Source organism: Eptesicus fuscus, chromosome 6, assembly GCF_027574615.1.
Source record: "Eptesicus fuscus isolate TK198812 chromosome 6, DD_ASM_mEF_20220401, whole genome shotgun sequence".
In the NCBI taxonomy this organism is placed as follows: Eukaryota; Metazoa; Chordata; class Mammalia; order Chiroptera; family Vespertilionidae; genus Eptesicus; species Eptesicus fuscus.
Window position 1 is genome coordinate 53657999 of NC_072478.1, and position 19711 is coordinate 53677709.

General features: G+C 38.7%; 1 long non-coding RNA gene across 4 annotated transcripts in view; it reads left to right on the forward strand.

Moving 5' to 3' along the window:
- The window catches only part of LOC114232929 (uncharacterized), a 404337-nt gene that overhangs the window by 316319 nt on the left and 68307 nt on the right, over positions 1-19711 (forward strand). The gene's annotated exons all lie outside the window — the stretch shown is intronic.

Here is a 19711-nt window from a genome sequence, read left to right on the forward strand (position 1 = left end):
ATAAAAGAACAACCTGTTCTTTTATTCCCAAATTGGATGGAAAGAAATAGAGAAATAAGGATCCCTATGGACCTCTGTGTGATGTGATCCAGTGTTCTGGGAAAGATTATCCAGCTTTGACATGCCCAAATCCAATATTAAAACCTTTCATTTGTTCCCTGGCCCTCTCAGAATTAAATCAAAATTCACAATTATTTTGCTCTCATTTGAAAAACATTTAAGTACCTACCATGTGGCAGATACTTTGATACCCTGATAATTAAGACATGAAGATAATACAATTAAATGTAAATGTTCAGGATTAGTTGGGGGGGGGGGCATGTTTATCAGAGAGGCAACCTATAGTCCTATAGCAAAGCCAGCCTCACTGCCAACTATTAGGAAACTCAAATCCTTATACATTTCTAGGGTACCCAAGAACCTAGATAGCATACAGCAGATGTCCTGGTGCAGAAAGAATGCACCCATTTTAATAGATTGATTCTGCATGTAACAACACTATAGGTATAAGACTGCAAAAATATTCTTCTCACTTCCTATTAAATTTGTCTATAAAACTCTAGTGTCTCAGCCATAAATAATAAATGGCTGAATTCCAAAAATTCTGTCGACATGGAAAGGCACTTCTAAGTTTTTTGTTTTTTTTTAGGCTCATGTTTTCCTAAAAGTAGTTGTCTTATAATAAAAAATAACTGATAATGATCCAATGTGTTCAGACACACTGACTAAAAACAGCCATTCAAAACACCCCTATGTCTTCTACTATTTGATAGACTTCAAAAAGTTCTTATCTGTTTGTATTTCCATAAAAGATAATTTTATCACCCTCATTTCACTCTGCCTGCAACAGTAGCATCCCTAAGTGAAATTAAATAATATTGTCTCAGGTGCCCTTCAACTGGAATAGATGTCTCCTACCCTAAGCCCACCTTATAAAAAGAGAATCATTAAGGAAGGAAAATAATCACCTCAAATCTTTGGTTTGGCTCCCAGTTTTGCTCTTTTACAAAAGCTAATTAGAGTGAAGAGAATTATGGGTCATGAAATAGGCACTTGAGAGAATCAGGCAACTGATTTTCTGTTTAAGCTTACTGTGACCTTGAGCCAAGTACTTAATCCCCCTTGGCCTCAGTTTCCTCATATGTAAAATTAAGGTTAGAGTAAATGATCACTGAGTTCCCTTCCAGCTCTAAAATTCTAGGATTTTGAATGAGACACTGGTTATCTCTCTTATGAGATTCCCTGGCTATTAACACACTCATTTACTAAATGACATTTTAATTTCAGCCCCAAGTGTCAGAGATTTTTACATGTTCAACAAATGGTACAATTCACTAGCTAAATGCTTTAGGTTTGATCATAAATTGCCAGAAGTCAGTTATAGCCCTGAGTCTGTGATGAGAAGACTGGGGATTTGTAATTGAAACAGACAGCAAGGCTTCTGGAGTGCCACTGGGGGAAAGGAATCTATTCCAAAATGAAACAGGCATTACTGGGTTTCTCAGAAAAATGTCCCAAGTCACAGTGGCCAGCCTATTAGGAACTCTACTCACTCTTGCCAATTTTTCCAGTGACTGCTTTGTGTTATCATGGTCTGAAAAATAGGGCTGTATTTTCTTTCTTTCTTTCTTTCTTTTTTTTTTTTTAACCAAGAGAAAACAAGATGCATTTGGTCATCAAAAGCAACCCTTTCAGAGAAGCAATTTAGAATGTGGTGGAAAGCAAATGCATGCCTGTTAAAGCCACAGTTATTCCCTCACTTGCCAGTCTCCGTTATTCCAGAAACAGCTGCTCTGAAGGTTGGCTGAGGTCTTGCTTAGAGAATTAATTAGCCAAAGAAGTTTGGGCCAGTGAAGAATGCCACTCAAGTAGAGAAAGATCTGGAAAACACTTCTATTTCTGTGTTTTCTTTAAGAAAACTTATCCTGGTTCTGCACCAGTAAAATACTGTGCAACTTAACAAAAAAACAAAAAAATGAATCAATCTAAAATGGGTTTCATGGATAACTTTCTCAGTGAAGAAGATGCTGACCAAACTAAAACTGAAGCATAATGACGAGCAAGTCCACAGAGTTATAGGAATGCATCACGACTTTCAGGATAGGTCTCAGTTTTAGTTCTACTTTAAAAGAATGAAATGTTGACATTCTAATAGCAATATAGGCTGTTTGATTAAACTAAAAAGTATCTTTCAAGCAATGGAAATATTATGTACACATATCATACAGACATTCGTCAGAATGTCTTAATATAGTAAACTCATATAGAAAATATATTTGATTTTGAGAGAAAGAACAAGGCTCATTTCAGTTTCAAAATACTTGATTCCACACATTTATCATCATTGTCACTTTCCTCTGTAGGAAACCGATGGAATATATTTAAAGGTATGTGATATGATTTCATTGTCAACTATGTGAAGGAAAGGTTGGAGATATTCACACATAAGTTACAGATAACAAGTAGGAGGTTATTCTAATAATCCAAGCAAAAATGGTGACAGACTGAATGAAGTTGTCCATAGTAAGAATACGTTCCATATGGTAATTATCAATTATTTTAAAAAAATACATTTTATTTCCATGTTGCCTAGCTCCTTTTCTGAATAGGAGCAGATGGCTCTAAATATATTTTACATTGCAATAATTATTAAACAAGTTGTGATTATACTTCTTGTGGTAACTGAAGCCATGTAGTTGGCGGGATCATCACAAGAATAAATCTAGGTAGAGAAGAAAAGACAGATAAGGGAAGAGAAAGGCATATCTGTTGGAGGCCAATCTTAGGACTTTGGGTTTTGCTCTGAATGTGTTATCAAGATAATGCAGGGTTTTTATCAGAGGAATAACATGATCTGATTACTCTAATAGGATCGCCCTGGGTGCTGTATTGAGAAAAGACTATAGGATGGTAAGAGTGAAGCAGAGAGGCTATTGTTAGGAGACAACTGCAATAATCTAAGTGAGAGGTTATGGGTGCAGTGGAACTGGTGAGAGATGGTTAAGCTCTGAAAACATTTTTAAGATAGAGCCACTAGGATTTGCTGATAAATTGGATATAGAGTGTGTGAGAGAGAGCAGCTAAAGATGAGATTTGAGTCTGAGTCTGAGATAAGGAGGAATACATGAGAAGTTTGCAGTGAAAGATCAGGGGAAGTTTAGGAGAAGTCACGGGTCATTTTGGACACATTAATATTGCTTATACCTATGAGATATCCGTGTAAAAGTTTGAAGAGGCAGGTGGAACTGGAGGTCTTAGAAGAGGTAAGCCTGGAATTACAGATTTGAGAGTCATCAATATACAGAAGGTTACTCAGACAATGAGACTGAGGAGAAGATAAGAGAATGAAGACAATCAGAGAGAATAGGCAAGAGGTGAGCCCTGAGGCTCTCCAACATTAAGTGCCTGAGGAGGTTTAGGACAAACTCTTGAGAAGGAGCAGGCAGAGTAGCTGTTTTAGAAGACTGTGTCCTCAAAGTTAAGCCAACAACGTCAAAAAAGAGGGAGGAGTCAGTTTTGTCCAATGGTAGGTAAGACAAGACATAAGAACCCTGAGATGTGTGGCCCCCAGGGGTCAGTATTGGTAGAGCCGATTTGGTGCAGGCAAAGGTAGATGGGGGAAGGTTTGAGGGAGAATGTGGAAATGAGATTCAAGTGGAAAGGATAACCTTTTCAAGGACTTTTGCTGTGAAGGTTTATAACTAAAGGAAGAAATGAGATCAAGAATTTGTTGGAATTGCTCATGTCCTTGTCACAGTTCTTTCATGACCTCCTCATTCTTTTTCTATAAGGAAACCAGTCTCCCTGATTATTTCTGTTGATCATCTGTTTCTGAAGATGAAATAACCAAAAATTATGTGCAGTATCCCAGGTGCTGACATATCAAGGCTTTATTTAGATTTGTTCTGTTTATTTATTCTCTAAAAGATTAAGCAATGATTAGGAAATCTAAATCTCTTTGGAGGATAAACAGTGTTCATCCCCCAAACTGCCTAATTTGCTCTAATTTTAACATGTTAATACTAAAAACTAAATGATGGTTATTATCTTAAATCCATTTAACAAATACTGATTGAGCACCTGCCCTATGCTCTGCAAGGGGCAACACACAGCTTTATTGGGAAGATACCTTTTCCTTGAGAAGCCTGTGGTGTATTAGAGAAGAGAAGATGTGTACCTATATAATTGTGATATAAATACAAACATTTTATCAACATGGAAATCCTCAACAGCCAGATTTCTCTGATTTTGTTCTCATCATCACACTGAGAGCTAGAAAGGCCAAGCTATTTAACAAGGGCTTTCCACTCCCCTGAACTGCTTTTCTCTTTTTTCATGTCAATAAATCAAATACGATGGAATTTTTTAATAACATAAGGGACTGGGGAATGGTGTATATTTATATCTCAGTAATGGGATATATCTGAGGGATAGGATTGGGTGCTCAATTGGGAGAGAAGGGATGCTCTAACAGGTGCCCAAGAGACTTCTAACCAGAGGAGATAGTACTTAAGGAACTGGACACAGAAGCATTGGAGTCCTTTCCTGTCATCATTTCCTAAGGATCCACCTTTCCACAAACTTTTTTGGGCATGGGAAGCAGTACTATTTCTACTACCGAGGTAGCTATTTTGCAAGCTCTGAAGTAACGTTAGTTACACCAGTAATCTTCTGATATTGAATTTTAAAATGAAATTACTGTGAGTGAATTCGCCAGTAAGGAATTTTTGTGGATTGATTGCATATGTGATACTGGGAAACAGCTGCAGAAACCTAAGGGAGTTTCACAAAGTCGTCAAATGCTACCAATAATAGATCTTGTAAATGTCAACAATTGGGACATTTTCTTATGGTGTATATCATGGAAAGCTCCCTTTCTTCAAAGAAACTGATCTATGTGTCTCCATGGGGAAGCTGGAATATTCCCATAATAAAACCACTACATTACCACTGGTTTGAAGTTTGAAATAAAACATAAAATTCTATTTTACAAAATTAATTTTTGGAATTATATTTGGAATTAATTATTAAATAATGGGAGGCTGGAAATCTGCCTACTAAATGCTCTACAGACTTAGCTTTTCTTAACTATTAACTGGAGTAGAATTTATGAAAAACATTTTTAAAAAACTTTCTAGTGACTAAGACTTTAAAATAGTAAGAAAACCTCATCATTTGCTCTACATTTCAGTGAGTCTTAACAGATAGCAACCTCTGAATAATGAGATTGCCTCTTTGCTTCAAGACACCTTACTTTACTCTTATGCCTGATAGCTAAACTGTGCATTTAGAAGCTAGGACACAGATTAAAATCAAAAGAGGTGGCATGGAGAATGCTGACCAGAGAGAGCATCAAGAGACTTCTGGTGTGCAGATTATGTTGTTTCTTGATCTAGGTGTTGGTTAACCAGGTGTGTTCAATTTGAAATGTGCTCTTCGTGTGTGTGTGTGTGTGTGTGTGTGTGTGTGTGTGTGTTGTGTTTGTGTGTATGTGTAATACTTCAATGAGTTAAAACCCAACTATGTGAAATGCTTAAATTCTTCTGAAAATAAGTAATGTTGTTGCAGTTTGTGTAAAAAATCTTACACCAGTAAAATTGTAATTTGCATTTTATATCACAGTTGAGATGAAGTACATATCAGTCAGGGTTCTTCTACCAGAGAGACAGAACCAGTGATTGAAAATGTGTGTGTGTGAGTGTATGTGTGTGCGTGCGCGCGTGCGCGTGCGTGCACTCATGTGCAATTTAATTTATTTCAAGGAATTGTCATGGGATCATGGGGTCTGGTTGGGCACAGTTCGGAATTCATAGAGCAGGACTACAGGCAGGAAACAGTTGGGCAGGAGCTGGTGCATCGGACTGCACATACAACTTCTTCAGGGAAAACTCACTTTTGCTCTCTGGTCTTTCAACCAGTTGGATGAGGCCTACCCACATTATCTAGTATGGTCTCCTCCATTTAAAGTTAACTGAATGTAGATGTTAACCACTTCTCCAAAAGAACTTGACAGCCATACTTAGATCAGTATGTGATTGAAAACATGGGTAATGCAGTCTACCCAACTGAACACATAAAACTATCACAATGGGGTGTATCAGTTGCAGTCGAAACTCATTCTTCATTTTGTCAAGTTTATGTTTTCTCAGTGGGAGTTTTGAAGAGAGGAGTATACATAATAACCAATTATGAGGGGAAACTTTTTCTGTATGTTCTGTGCACAAACTCAGTACTTTCTAAACCTCCCCCAGCATGACCCTTGAGGAAGAAATTCTTCATCCTTATTGTCTTCTCAGAAATGAATTACATTTAGAAAGGCTGCAGAAATCTGTTCAATCTTTTAGAGCAATTATAGCATTCCAACAAGCAAAATGTTTTTTTTGTTTTTTTTTTAACCAGCATTGAAATTTGCCAGAATTTATGTGTATGCAAAAAAAAAAAAAAAAAAAAAAACCTTAAAAGAATTTGAATTTTAAAATTTCAAACTTGGCACATGCATTTCTTCAGTGAGGCATGTAGGTTTTTCATGTTTGGGGTGGGGGTTTGAGGAAGGGAAGAGGAGGGAATCACTTAAAGAATGAATGTTACCAATAAGAAAATAACTGATGTTTTTGGTTAAGTCACCAACATTTAGGGATATGGTGATACACTGCTCCTCCTCTTGGTTTTCCAAGATTGACCCCAAGCATGAGAAAGAGAGGCATCCTTTGGTAGAGCCCCCATCAATGGTTCGTTCCTTCCCTAAACCCCTGCAATGTCAAGGGCCCAGCCAAAGAGCCAAACTTTTTCCTTCTCATTGCTTATCAACTTCATGTTGTGTTCACAATTCTTTGAGCTGATACTAGTAACTAGAGCTTATAACTACTGAGTACTTCCTATGTGTCTGGAAGTGTTCTAAACACTTGGTATATTTACTCTTATAATGCTCTCAATAACTGTAAGATAGGTAATATGATTGTCCCCATTTTATCATTAAGGAAACAGAGAATTAAGGTAATATGTTTTAAATCACATAGCTGTGAATAGTGGCCAAACCCAGGATTCAAACCCAAGCAGCCTTGCTGCAGAGACCAGCTCTGAACCACTAGACTAATCCCTTGGTATCAACTGGAATGCAGTTGACCCTCAGGCACAAGCTGGAAAGTTGTTATTCTCAAAACCATTCAACTGTTAAAATACCTTCCATTTTTTAACGACAGAGTTAAAATAGATTCTGTGTAAGATGTGAACACCCCAAAAGTAAAACTTGGTAATGAAATCTACTCAAACTAAGGTGCTGAATGAACAGTAGCTAACAACACCTACCAATCAGTTGTGGAGCTGGCTTGTTTTGAGTTTTGAATCTGTAGGGCTTTGAGTGACAAACACAATTTATAATGTTTAAGTCTTTCTTTTGGACTTCTATCCCAGGGGAGCTTACCCAAGATTGCCACTGGGTTAAACCAATATCAGTTTCTCTATGCCAAAATACTTTGAGGCAAATAGGCAGGCTTTTTCTTCTAATCCATTAATTTTTACTTGCTTATAAAAAACTGTGGGATAAGATTCTATGGAAGTGAATTCATAAGTTGCTTTTGGTAAAATTCCATTTTCTCCAACATTTTTTTTCTCTAGACCAGCAAAAAGAGCACTGATAATATCTTTTCAGAGGCAAAATTGGTGTGGATTTTTTCCCGTGTAGCAGAACTCTAGACTCTGAAGTATTTTGGTGTGCTTATTTAAAGAACAGTTAGATTTACTGCCAAATAGCTCTTCATGAAAGACATATGTAAACACAGCAGAGTAAATGAGATAATTCTATTTCATTTGAAAAACACTTTCTTAATTATGTGAACTTGTTTGGAAGAATATGAAATGCTCTGTATTTAGTTCTGTAAGATGTTTGGCTATGATATTTATGATGTAGTCATAGCCAGGAGATGAAAATTATATTAACATTGAATGCAAAACTATTTTCTTTTCTCCCTTCTTATATTTTTAATAAAAAATGCTAATTTAAAAAAAATGATGGCAAAAAAAAATCCTCTCTGGCACTAAGTACTGTCATTTAGCTTTATTTTATTTGTAATGTGTTAGAATTTGCATTTATAATGTTCTAGTCTCCAAACTACTATGTTTTTAAAAACTGAATTAAATAGATTCTCTTGTTAACAGTGGCATTAAAATGTCCCAAAGGCTAGTCTTATTTACATACTAGGGTTGAGTACCAGAAAATTTTTGCCCCAATGCTATTTCCAACGAACATCTAATATTTTGTTTCTCATCAGATATGAAACCAGCATATGAAAGCAATTTCATATCAACTATCTAGTTCAGATCTTAAGACTCTGTGAAATAATTTGAAAGATGATATTATCTGTTACAAACAGGGACCTGAGGAGCCAAATGACTAAGTGTCTTGCCCCAAATCCTACTGTTAATGGTAAAATTCGTTCAAGGATATTAATTTCCTGTCTTCCAAAGCTAAGCTCCTTCTCACTCCCTCATGCTACCAACTCAAGCCTGACTTTAAATACTGAGCATGATGGTTAATTTCTCCCCTTTCATTGGTTTTAATAACAAAATACCACAATACAAACTGTTAAAATAGGCAGTATATGCATTCTAAAATTTTATCTTATTTTATTCTTGGAAACATTTGGTTGTTGTTGTTGTTCTACTAAAGTTAAAGTGATCACTGTTTGTGTAGAAAATTGTCTATATTAAAGCACTAATGAGATTCCAAAATTGAACTCATTTTCACTCCATACTGCAGCCCCAACAAACCAGTTTATTTTAGTGAATGTCACACTCATTGACCCTGTAACATTAACCAAGTGCATAAGAATCATCCTAGATTGCTCCTCTTTCCCTGGCCCTCTATTCTAATCACAAACAAGTCTTTTGCATTTTTGCCCCAGGGCTGTTACCTTTTTCTTGCTTGGATGATTACACTGACTTCCTATGTGCTCTTTTCATCACGGGTCTCCTGCTCCAATCAAATTATTGCCAAAGAGATCTTTCTATCCCACTGTGTCACACACCTGCTTTAAACATTTTAATGCTTCCTTTAAAATAAAGCTAAACTCCACAAGCAGGTTCACAGTTCACAGTGATGAATCCCCTGACCTCCTTCTCAGCCACATTGCCTCCCATTCTTTTCTATATACAGTCCATTCACACAATGTGCTTGCAATCCCCAGGCCCATGATGGTATGTCCCACCTATTGGCCTAGACGCATGTTCTCTCTTCTGAGAATACCATCTTCACCCCCTGCCACAGAAAGAGATGCAACATTGCAATAGTAATAGTTTGAATATTAATCAAAGTTCACATCAAATTTCTTTACTAACACTAAAGGAGAATACCCCACCCTTCTTCTCACTTCTCTTTTACACTCATCCTTCCTGCTTTTCTTTTATTCATAAACAACTTCAATAATGTACAACAGCTGTCAGAGTTATGGTGAAGGGGCAGTGGTGGCATTGGGATATAGGATCAGACCTAAACGGGACAGAGACAATAACAACTTCAGGGCTATGCAGGGATTGAAGTTTTAAATGCACTGTTTCTAACAGAGGAGGAAATACATAATGCTTCAAGTTATTCAGGAGGAAAAGATTACCTTCCAAAGCTTGGCACAAGGAGTAAGAGTTGATGCTACTTGAATTACCACAGTCCTCCAAAATCAGGCTTATGGTTGTACACATCACTTGAATATCAGTTTAAGATCTAATAAGAGACATCTAAACAAATCTAGTTCAATAAGTTAATGACACACACTGGGCTTTTATTAAAAAACTAGAGGCCCAGTGCATGAAATTTGTGCACAGGTGGTGGTGGTGGTGGGGGGGGTCCCTTAGCCCAGCCTGCACCCTCTCCATTCCGGGACCCCTCAGGGGATGTCCGACTGCCGGTTTAGGCCCGATCCCTATGGGCCTATGGGATCGGGCCTAAACCAGCAGTCGGACATCCCTCTCATAATCTGGGACCACTGGCTCCTAACTGCTCACTTATCTGCCTGCCTGATTGCCCCTAACTGCCCTCCCCTGCTGGCCTGGTCGCCCCCAACTGCCCTCCCCTGCAGGCCTGGTCACTCCTAACTGCCCTCCCCTGCCGGCCTGGTCGCCCCTAACTGCCTTCCCTGGCCGGCCTGGTCGCCCCTAACTGCCTCTGTCTTGGCCCCCACCACCATGGCTTTTTCTGGAAGGATGTCCAGAAGATGTCTGGTCTAATTACCATATTACCCTTTTATTAGTATAGATTAGTAGCTATAAATTAATAAAAATAGGAAATTTGAAGAGATTGGTACAGAAGACTTGCTGTTATGACAACACATCACTCAATATTATCAGAAATTTTTTGAAAGCATGCTCTCTATTAGACAAACAAATGAAATAATATGACATCAAACTGAAGTAAAACTGAGCATGATTGAATGCAGAATAGAGAGAAAGTCCAAGGATATGCCTTGGGTTGAATGAAATTAGGAAACAATGGGATAAAATGTGCATTTCAGTAGAATTAAAATCTGTATTAAAATCAGTACAGTATAATGAAGAATACAGTGATAATGTGTATTAATCTAAGGGATAATCAAATTATATATTACAAGAAAAAATAAAACATTGAAACAGAAGGAAAAAATCAAGGACATAATTGTAGAAAACCTTTTGAAACTGCAGTGTGCACACACTATTCTTGCTCTACATGCTGCAGAAAATTTTACTGAAAATACAGTATGCCAACTACCTAAACTCTCTTGAAAAAATTTTTGAATTGCAAAGACAAAGTATAAGCATACAGGCAAAAAAAAAGGTGTATGCTACATATAAAAACAAATGTAGGAAACTCTCAGCTGTATACTCCGGAACATGAGATGTCAAAAACAATGGAGTAACTAATAATTTATTATGTAATAGAATTGTCATTTTACATGAGAATAACAAAATGATAATCTAAGATATGCAATAGAGTAAATACCAAAACACAGTCCCTCAGGATAAAATAAAACAGTATTCTAGAGCCATCTGAATAATGAATCAAAATTATAAATTATACTAAAAAGTGAGTGACATCAGCAGATATTTTTAAAGAAAAAATTTTATATCTCTCCCCAAATCTATACCCAGCTAAAATATAGACTTGTGTACTAGCAACAAAGAGAGAGCTTTAGATACTTATACCTATGTTAGTTTATGCTCATGTGTGTCCTTGTGTATATTACTGATGAACCCTTTTGAAAACAAAATATTTTAACACACTAAGAGAATCAAAACAAAGACCTCTGGAACATAGAATATGTTATCTATTAGGGAAAGATAGTACCTTGAAACCAATTACACACTTTTAAAGCTAAATAACTGTTGCTAATATAGTTATGGAGATGAATACAAATGACATGAATAATTATTTAAAATAGTTGTATAATGCCAATTCAAACTTTATAGCAATATCCTAGAAATAAAACTCCAGATTAAATAGTTTTGACAAATTGAGTCATTTTAGAAAATAATATTGTTTGAAAACGGAATGTTCTCTCCAACAAAAAAACAAAGTCAAATTAAGAATTGAATATCCTGAACCAAGATGGCGGCAAAGTTAAACAACTGAACTGCTGCCTCGCACAACAATTTCAAAAATACAACAAAAAGACAAAACGTCTACCACCCAGAACCATGGGAAAGCTGGCTGAGTGGCAGATTTACAACTAAGGAGAGAAAGGAGCACAAACGCTGAAAAGCTGAGGTACAGAGGCACGCGAAGCGGGTTGTTGGCGGGCGACTGGGTGCGCCACTTTTCTTCAACCCGCAGGGAGACAAGCTCCCAATCAGTCTGAAATCCAGTTTCTGGGGACACGCAGGGGACCCAGACGCCTACGGGGAGAAGCTGGACTCTTGGCCATCGAGTCGGAAAGTGAGAGTGACTTTTTTGCAGAGGTGCGCCCAGCAATCAGTGTTTACTGCGCAGGTCGCAGGGACTTGGAAACGCAGAAAGGCAGAGGGCTTACGGCAGCCATCGCCGTTTGCCACGCCCTAGCCTAGTGACGCCCTGAGACCCTGCCCCGCCCTGAGACCCCACCCTGCACATTCTACAAACCCGCCCAGGCTCCACACATCGGCTTTTGCATATAAATGGCCTGTTCTGTGGCAGCTTAACCAAATTAACTGCAGCTCCAGTCAGACTGCTCCAAAACCGCCCAAGCAAAGGAGGAGAAAACTAGTTCTTGCTGTAGCTCCTGCTGGGGGACACACAGTACACAAGGGTACACCAAGAGTGTCCACCTCAGGTAACTGGGAGGCTGACCCGTTGAACCAATAGGACACCTAGTACACAAAGCTACCCTACCAACTCAGGGAAGCAGTGAAAATTAAGAGGCAAGGAAACGGATCCCAAATGAAATAAATGGAGGAGAACAAATGAATGGACATAGAATTCAAAACCACAGTTATAAGGTTTTTCAAGAATTTCATGGAAAAGGCCGATAAATTTAATGAGACCCTCGAGGATATGAAAAAGGACCAACTAGAAATTAAACATACACTGACTGAAATAAAAAATATTATACAGAGACCCAACAGCAGACTAGAAGATCGCAAGAATCAACTCAAAGATTTGGAATACAAAGAGGCAAAGGACACTCCTCCAGAGAAGCAAGAAGAGAAGAGAATTCAGAAAGTTGAAGATAGTGTAAGAAGCCTCTGGGACAACTTCAAGCGTACCAACATCAGAATTATGGGGGTACCAGAAGAAGAGAGACAGCAAGATGCTGAAAACCTATTTGAAGAAATAATGAACGAAAACTTCCTCCACCTGATGAAAGAAATAGACTTACAAGTCCAGGAAGCACACAGAACCCCAAATAAAAGGAATCCAAAGAGGACCACACCAAGACACATCATAATTAAAATGCCAAGGGCAGGCCGTGTGCCCCTGGATCTGGGTGAGGCTGGGTCCCGGGTCCGGGTGAGGCTGCGCGCACCTGGGTCCGGGTGAGGCCACGTGCCCCTGGGTCTGGGTGAGGCCACGCGCCCCTGGGTCCAGGTGAAGCTGGATCCCTGGGTCCGGGTGAGGCCGTGTGCCCCTGGATCTGGGTGAGGCTGGGTCCCGGGTCCGGGTGAGGCCGCGCGCACCTGGGTCCAGGTGAGGCCACGCGCCCCCTGGGTCCGGGTGAGGCCACGTGCCCCTGAGTCCGGGTGAAGCCGTGCCCCTGGGTCCGGCCGAAACAAACCAGAGGGAGTCGGACCTGCATTACCACCATTTGTCCACCATCCAGAGCTGAGGGGTCAGTGCCGACATGTACACATGAGGAACTGGTGGACATTTAAATTGGGTCTCAAAAGAACTATTGGTCCAGAAAGAAACTCACTACAGACTGATTCATTTGCCTGTCAGCATAACTATTATTGCTCGTCTCACATGCAGTTCTTATAAGTATGTCTCTAGTGACACATGATCTTGCTCATCTAGGGGAAATGATGAACAACATAGACTGATGAACAAGAACAGAACCAGAAACAAGGAGGCATCGATCGGACTATTGGGCCTCAGAGGGAGGATAGGGGAGGGTGGGGGGAGGGGGGAGAGTTCAACCAAAGGACTTGTGTGCATGCATATGAGCCTAACCAATGATTAAGTTCAACAGGGGGTTGGGGCATCCGTGGGGAGGGGTGTGGGATGGGAATGGGGGGATGAGGACAAATATGTGACACCTTAATCAATAAAGAAATTAAAAAAATAAATAAAAATAAAAATAAAATGCCAAGGGCAAAAGACAAAGAGAGAATTTTACAAGCAGCAAGAGAAAAACAGTTAGTTACCTACAAGGGAGCACCCATACGATTATCAGCTAATTTCTCAACAGAAACTATGCAGGCCAGACGGGAGTGGCAAGAAATATTCAAAGTGATGAATAGCAAGAACCTACAATCAAGACTACTCTACCCAGCAAAGTTATCATTCAGAATTGAAGGGCAGATAAAGAGCTTCACAGATAAGAAAAAGCTAAAGGAGTTCATCACCACCAAACGAGTATTATATGAAATGTGGAAAGGTATTCTTTAAGAGGAGGAAGAAGAAGAAGAAAGATAAAAATTATGAACAACAAATACATATCTATCAACAAGTGAATCTAAAAGTCAAGTGAATTAAAAATCTGAGGAACAGAATAAACTGGTGAACATAATAGAATCAGAGGCATAGAATGGAAGTGGATTGATAATTCTCAGGGGGAAAGGGGTGTCTGTGTTGGGGGTACGGGAAGAGATTGGACAAAAATCATACACCTATGGATGAGGACAGCAGGGGGGAGGTAGGGGAAGAGGGGGGTTGGGAACCGGGTGGTGGGGAGACATGGGGGGGAAAAAGGAGAAACAATTGTAATCTGAACAATAAAGATTTATGAAATAATAATAAAAAAGAATTGAATATCCTATATAATAAAAGGCTAATATGCAAATTGACTGAAGAGCAGAACAACCAGTTGCTATGACGGGCACTGACCACCAGGGGGCAGACACTCAACGCAGGAGCTGCTCCCTGGTGGTCAGTGTGCTCCCACATGGGGAACACCGCTCAGCCAGAAGCCAGGCTCATGGCTGGCCGCCGTGGTGGCGGGAGCCTCTCCTGCCTCTGCAGCAGAACTAAGGATGTCCAACTGATGACTTAGGCCCACTCTGCCATCAGTAGGATATCCCCCAAGAGCTCCTGGACTGTGAGAGGGCGCAGGCCAGGCTGAGGGACCCCCTTGAGTGCACAAATCTTGTGCACGGGGCCTCTAGTAATATATAAAATGTTTTAAAAGCTGGTATAATAAAAACACTGTAGAAGCATAGAGTCAAACCAAACAATGGCATCAGGATTGTATATCCACAAACTGGCCAAGTACTAACATAGTCAAGAATTCAGTGTGCAATAAAATAGTGCTTTAAATCAGTGGATAAAGGACAATTTATTTAATAAATGGAGTTTAGAAAAATCAATTTATCATTTGGGCTGTAGGGGAATTTGGATCACTACCCACAAAATATACACCACAGGGCACATTACAGATTGGGTGATAATGAAATACTGAAACAAAAATTTATTACAAGAATTATAGGGGAACATTTACACAAATTTAGCATAGATACTAGGAAAGACTGACTCTATACGCATGCCATCTATGCATATATATATATATATATATATATATATATATATATATAGATAGATAGATAGATACCTTTGTCACAGATATGCTTAAAACATGTTTTCTAACTAGAGCCATGTTAAAAACTAGACAAAATATTTTAAATATAAATGACAAGTAAATAGTTAATATTTTCAACATAAATAATCCTTGGAAATCTATGAAAAAAACAATCAATTTAAAAATATGGGAAAAATTATATCTGAAACTTATAAACATATGTGATTTGTACATTAAAAAAATAAGGAAGTAATATCTGTTACCTAACAAATTCATCAAAGATTGTTTTATTTGTAATATCTAAGGTTAGCAAAGGTGTAATGAAATAAAGTCTCTGTACACTATTGGTAGTGTTATAAATTCATATTTTTTTCTTGGGACAAGTTTGCTCCAGTCCCTTGTGAAAATGTTCCCCCTTTAACCCAGTAATTTTACTTATAAGATTTATACTAATTATAGATATGTGCAGGTATGTATTTATAAGTATAGTATAAGATTCATCTAACACTAACCTATCAGATAGTCTTCATAATTTGAATTAGCTGTATCTTGTAGTAATATTTGCTCTTATTTGGAATTTAAAATGTTTTAAATGTGACATCCGCTGAGTATTATTTGTCAATCGTGAAAAACTATGTTTATATAAATACCCTTGGAAAGACTTCAGGGAAATGTGTATGAAGAAAGACAAAGAAACTTCAGATGACTATGTTGAGCAAATAAGAAAAGAGATGGTGGATTTGTTGAATGAACAGGAAAATGTTGGCAGGGAATTTTTAATAAAGGATGAACAAGACAAGTCCGGTACTATTCCCTCACCACTACACAGACCAAAAAAATGATCACATTGGAACTGTCCCCTTTTTTGTCATTAAGAAGTGGACAAAAAGGCCCTCTATTATTTTTCGCTCCCCCCACCACACACACACCATTTAGAACATTTATAAAGGTGGTAGGTAAAAACTTAAGGAGCCTTTCCATTATCTTAGTTTGCAGATGGTTGTCCTGTGGCTTAGTTTTAATTTTTGTTGTGAGAGAATGCGAGTACCTTGTTTACCTACACAGCCATCTTACCACCCCCACCCCCCATAAATTTAACGACATACAAAAGTGTTCATGATGGAGTGGCAAACCATGTTGCAAGCTGAGTGCTGGGTCACAAATTTGTTTTTATACATTCTTTATAACATATTATCATCTATTTTTATCTATCTACTTATCTATCTGTCTATCATCTATCTTTCTATCCATATATATAGATATCTATGATCTGTCTATTCATGTTACTTATCCATTATTGTGTAACAAATTACCCCAAAACTGCTCTAGCTGGTTTTGCTCAGTGGTTAGAGCATCAACCCATGGACTTGGGTTCAATTCCGGTCAAGGGCATGTACCTCAGTTACAGGCTCAATCCCTGGCCCCAGTTGGGGTGCATGTGAGAGGCAACCAATTGATGTGTCTCTCTCACATTGAAGTTTCTCTCTGTCTCTCCCCATCCCTTCCACGCTCTCTAAAAATCAATGGAAAATATATCCTTGGGTGAGGATTAACAAAAATAAATAAATAAATAAATAAATAAATAAATTACACCAAAACTCAGCAGTTTAAAACAACTATCATCTTTATTCTTTCCAAGTTTCTTTGAGTCAGGAATCTGGGAGTAGCTTAGCTGGGTGGTTCTAGTTCAGTGTCGCTCATGAGGTTGCAGTCAAGCTGTTGTCCAGGGCCTCAGTCTCTAAAGACTTGACTGGGATCAAAGGATCCTCTTCTAAGCTCAGGAGAAGCTTTATTTCCTGACCATATGGACCTGTCCTTAGGACTGTTCACAACCGTTCTTCCTCCAGAGAGAGTGAGAGAGAGGCAGGGAGGGAGAGAAAAAGAAAGCATGCACACTTAAGATGCATTTTAAACCTAATATTAGGAGTAACCTCGTAACACTAGAAGAAAGTCACCAAATCCAGCCCACATTCAAGGGGAGGGTAATTAAGCTCCACCTCTTGAATGGAGGTTCTGTAGACACATCTTTAAAACCACCATGTACACATAACATATACAGATAAAAATGTTTAAGTATATATAAAATATTTCATAATAAATGCATCAAAATTACATGGTATATAAAATATCATTTATATTGTAAAATTTATGCCATAATTATTCATGTGTGTGCATGTGTGTGCGTAACCAAATATTGCCTGTGTCAACTCTCCTCCTAACAACTTCTAATGAATTAAAACAGGGCTGAAGCACCCCTCTAAGACTTACTGTGTCTACAATTGAATTGCACACATATACAGATATAATTCTCAGACTCTGGGAGGTGTAGGAATAATAGCACAAAGGCCAGATTTCAGGGAGTTACTATTATGTTCCTTAAATGGATCCTAAAGAGAGAAGGAACTCAGTAAAACAAATAGAATTGAGGTCCCAGGTGATGGGAGAAAAAAGTGGGTTGGGTAGTAGAGCATAGCAGCTAGCACTGCACCCACCCACCAGGTTCTCTGGAGCAATGTGTCCTCCCAGGTCCCCTCATCTCAATATACTTTCTACCAATATATTAATGAGCAGCAAAAGTGAAGTTGACTAGCATTCTATGTGAGGAGTGACCATAATGAAGAGGGTGGGGACAGGAGAAAGCTTCACAGAAGAGAGGGTGGTCTAGAGCTAGTACACATTTTGTGTTCATACTATTTACCTCGTTTCTATCTAAAGTCTGTTTGAAAGATTCAGATTGGATAGGTAACAAAAAGTTAATATTATTGTGACTTTATTTTTGATTATTGATATCTTCTAAATTTTTGTAATTAATATATATTTTATATTAATAAATCCAGTTTTTCAATACTTCTGCAAATATTAAAAAGATTCAAATGTAATAGAAAGTGAAACTAGTATATAAAACTATATACAGTAGAAACCCCATTCATTGTTCAATGCAGATGTATTTTAAGACAAAGTATTAATGAAATTAAATACACATATACATAATAGGCATAACTATTTTCTTGTATCTACATCTATCTGTATCTATTTAGGCAGAGAAAACCTAGAAGGAAACATAGTAAAATGTAGGTAGATGTTTTTCTGTGGTACTTCAAATTATATTTTTATCTCCTTTGCACTTTTCTGTATTTGCCAAATTTCTATAATGAGTACTTATCCTTACTAATAAAAACCTAAGTGGTCATCACACTGTGATGCCCTCATGCCATCACAAGATGGCTGCATGCACAGGGGGCATGCACAGGTGGGCGGGGCTGGGCTTGATGCTGCGTGCAAGGCACAGAGTCTTCCTGGGAGTCCTGCTTCCTCCCAGCTCTGCGTGGCGAGGCCTGCCTGGGGCCCTGGGGGTCCCGCCTCCCGGCTCCCCGCAGCGTGGAGGAGGGATCCCCGGCTCCGGCCTAACTCTTTGGGGCAATCCATCAAGGAGCCCCAGATGGGTGGGCAGGGCCTACCTCTTTGGGGCAATTGATCGCGGGGCTCCTGCACTGTGACAGAGCACAGGCCAGGCTGAGGAGACCCCTCTCGAGTGCACAAATTTCGTGCACTGGGCCTCTAGTTATTTTTATAATCAAATAAAATCCCCATTATTTTAAATAGTTAAAAAGGGAAATGTTATGATTCTTTCATGAAATGAAATAACATGTAACTTAATATTTCCTTTCCAAAGAAATTTAATGACATAATTAAATGCTTATGATATAAGTAAGAAGAGTTAAAAAGTACTGCATAAACAATGTGAAATCAAACACATATATATATAAATATACAGGAATTTGAATAGGACTCTTCCTGTTGTCTTAGACCTTCGAATTTTGGCTGAAGCCCCAAAGCTGAGAACAATGAGTTATAAATAACGGTACATTCTAAAGAGAGATGCTGGACCTATCCAGGGAGGATTTAGTGAAGGGAACAGAGCTGGTCCAGCAACTATCAACCCCCACCATGGCTTCTAACCTACTTAAGAGAAGTCTAAAGTTCAAAAATTGAATAAAGAGCACCTTTAATAGAGAAGAGTTATCAAACGCACAGGGAGTAAAGTGGTATTTTCCACTTCCCTTTCCCTTCCTTTCCAAGCCCTCCCTCAAATGCTCCAAAAGAAACACCCATATTAGGATAGGGCAACTATAAGATAGAGACGCAGTCACCCATGTGTCCCAACCCTGTAGAATGGCCATCCTCACTGCTGCATGGGACTGAAATACAGTGAGAGTTCTTAGCAGAGACTGATGGGTGTGTCTTGGGATCTGGGGAGACTAGAACCTGCTTTTCAATCTCAAAGCAGGCAGGCTGGTCACCGAGTTGAGTTAGCAAGATACTAGTAAGGACACAGGAGAGTTATAAAGAGCAGTTTGTAATTCAACCATTTTGCAAGGCAAGGATGCAAACGTCTCCTGAGGGCTAAGTGGTGTGATGGATGTGACCCACTCAAGAGGGACAATAGGAGGCAGTTAGGTGTTCTGGTTAGGAGCTTTTGGTTCAATTAAAAAGGACATCTTAAGAAGTCACAGAGATGTCGCATGAGGAAACATTGTAGA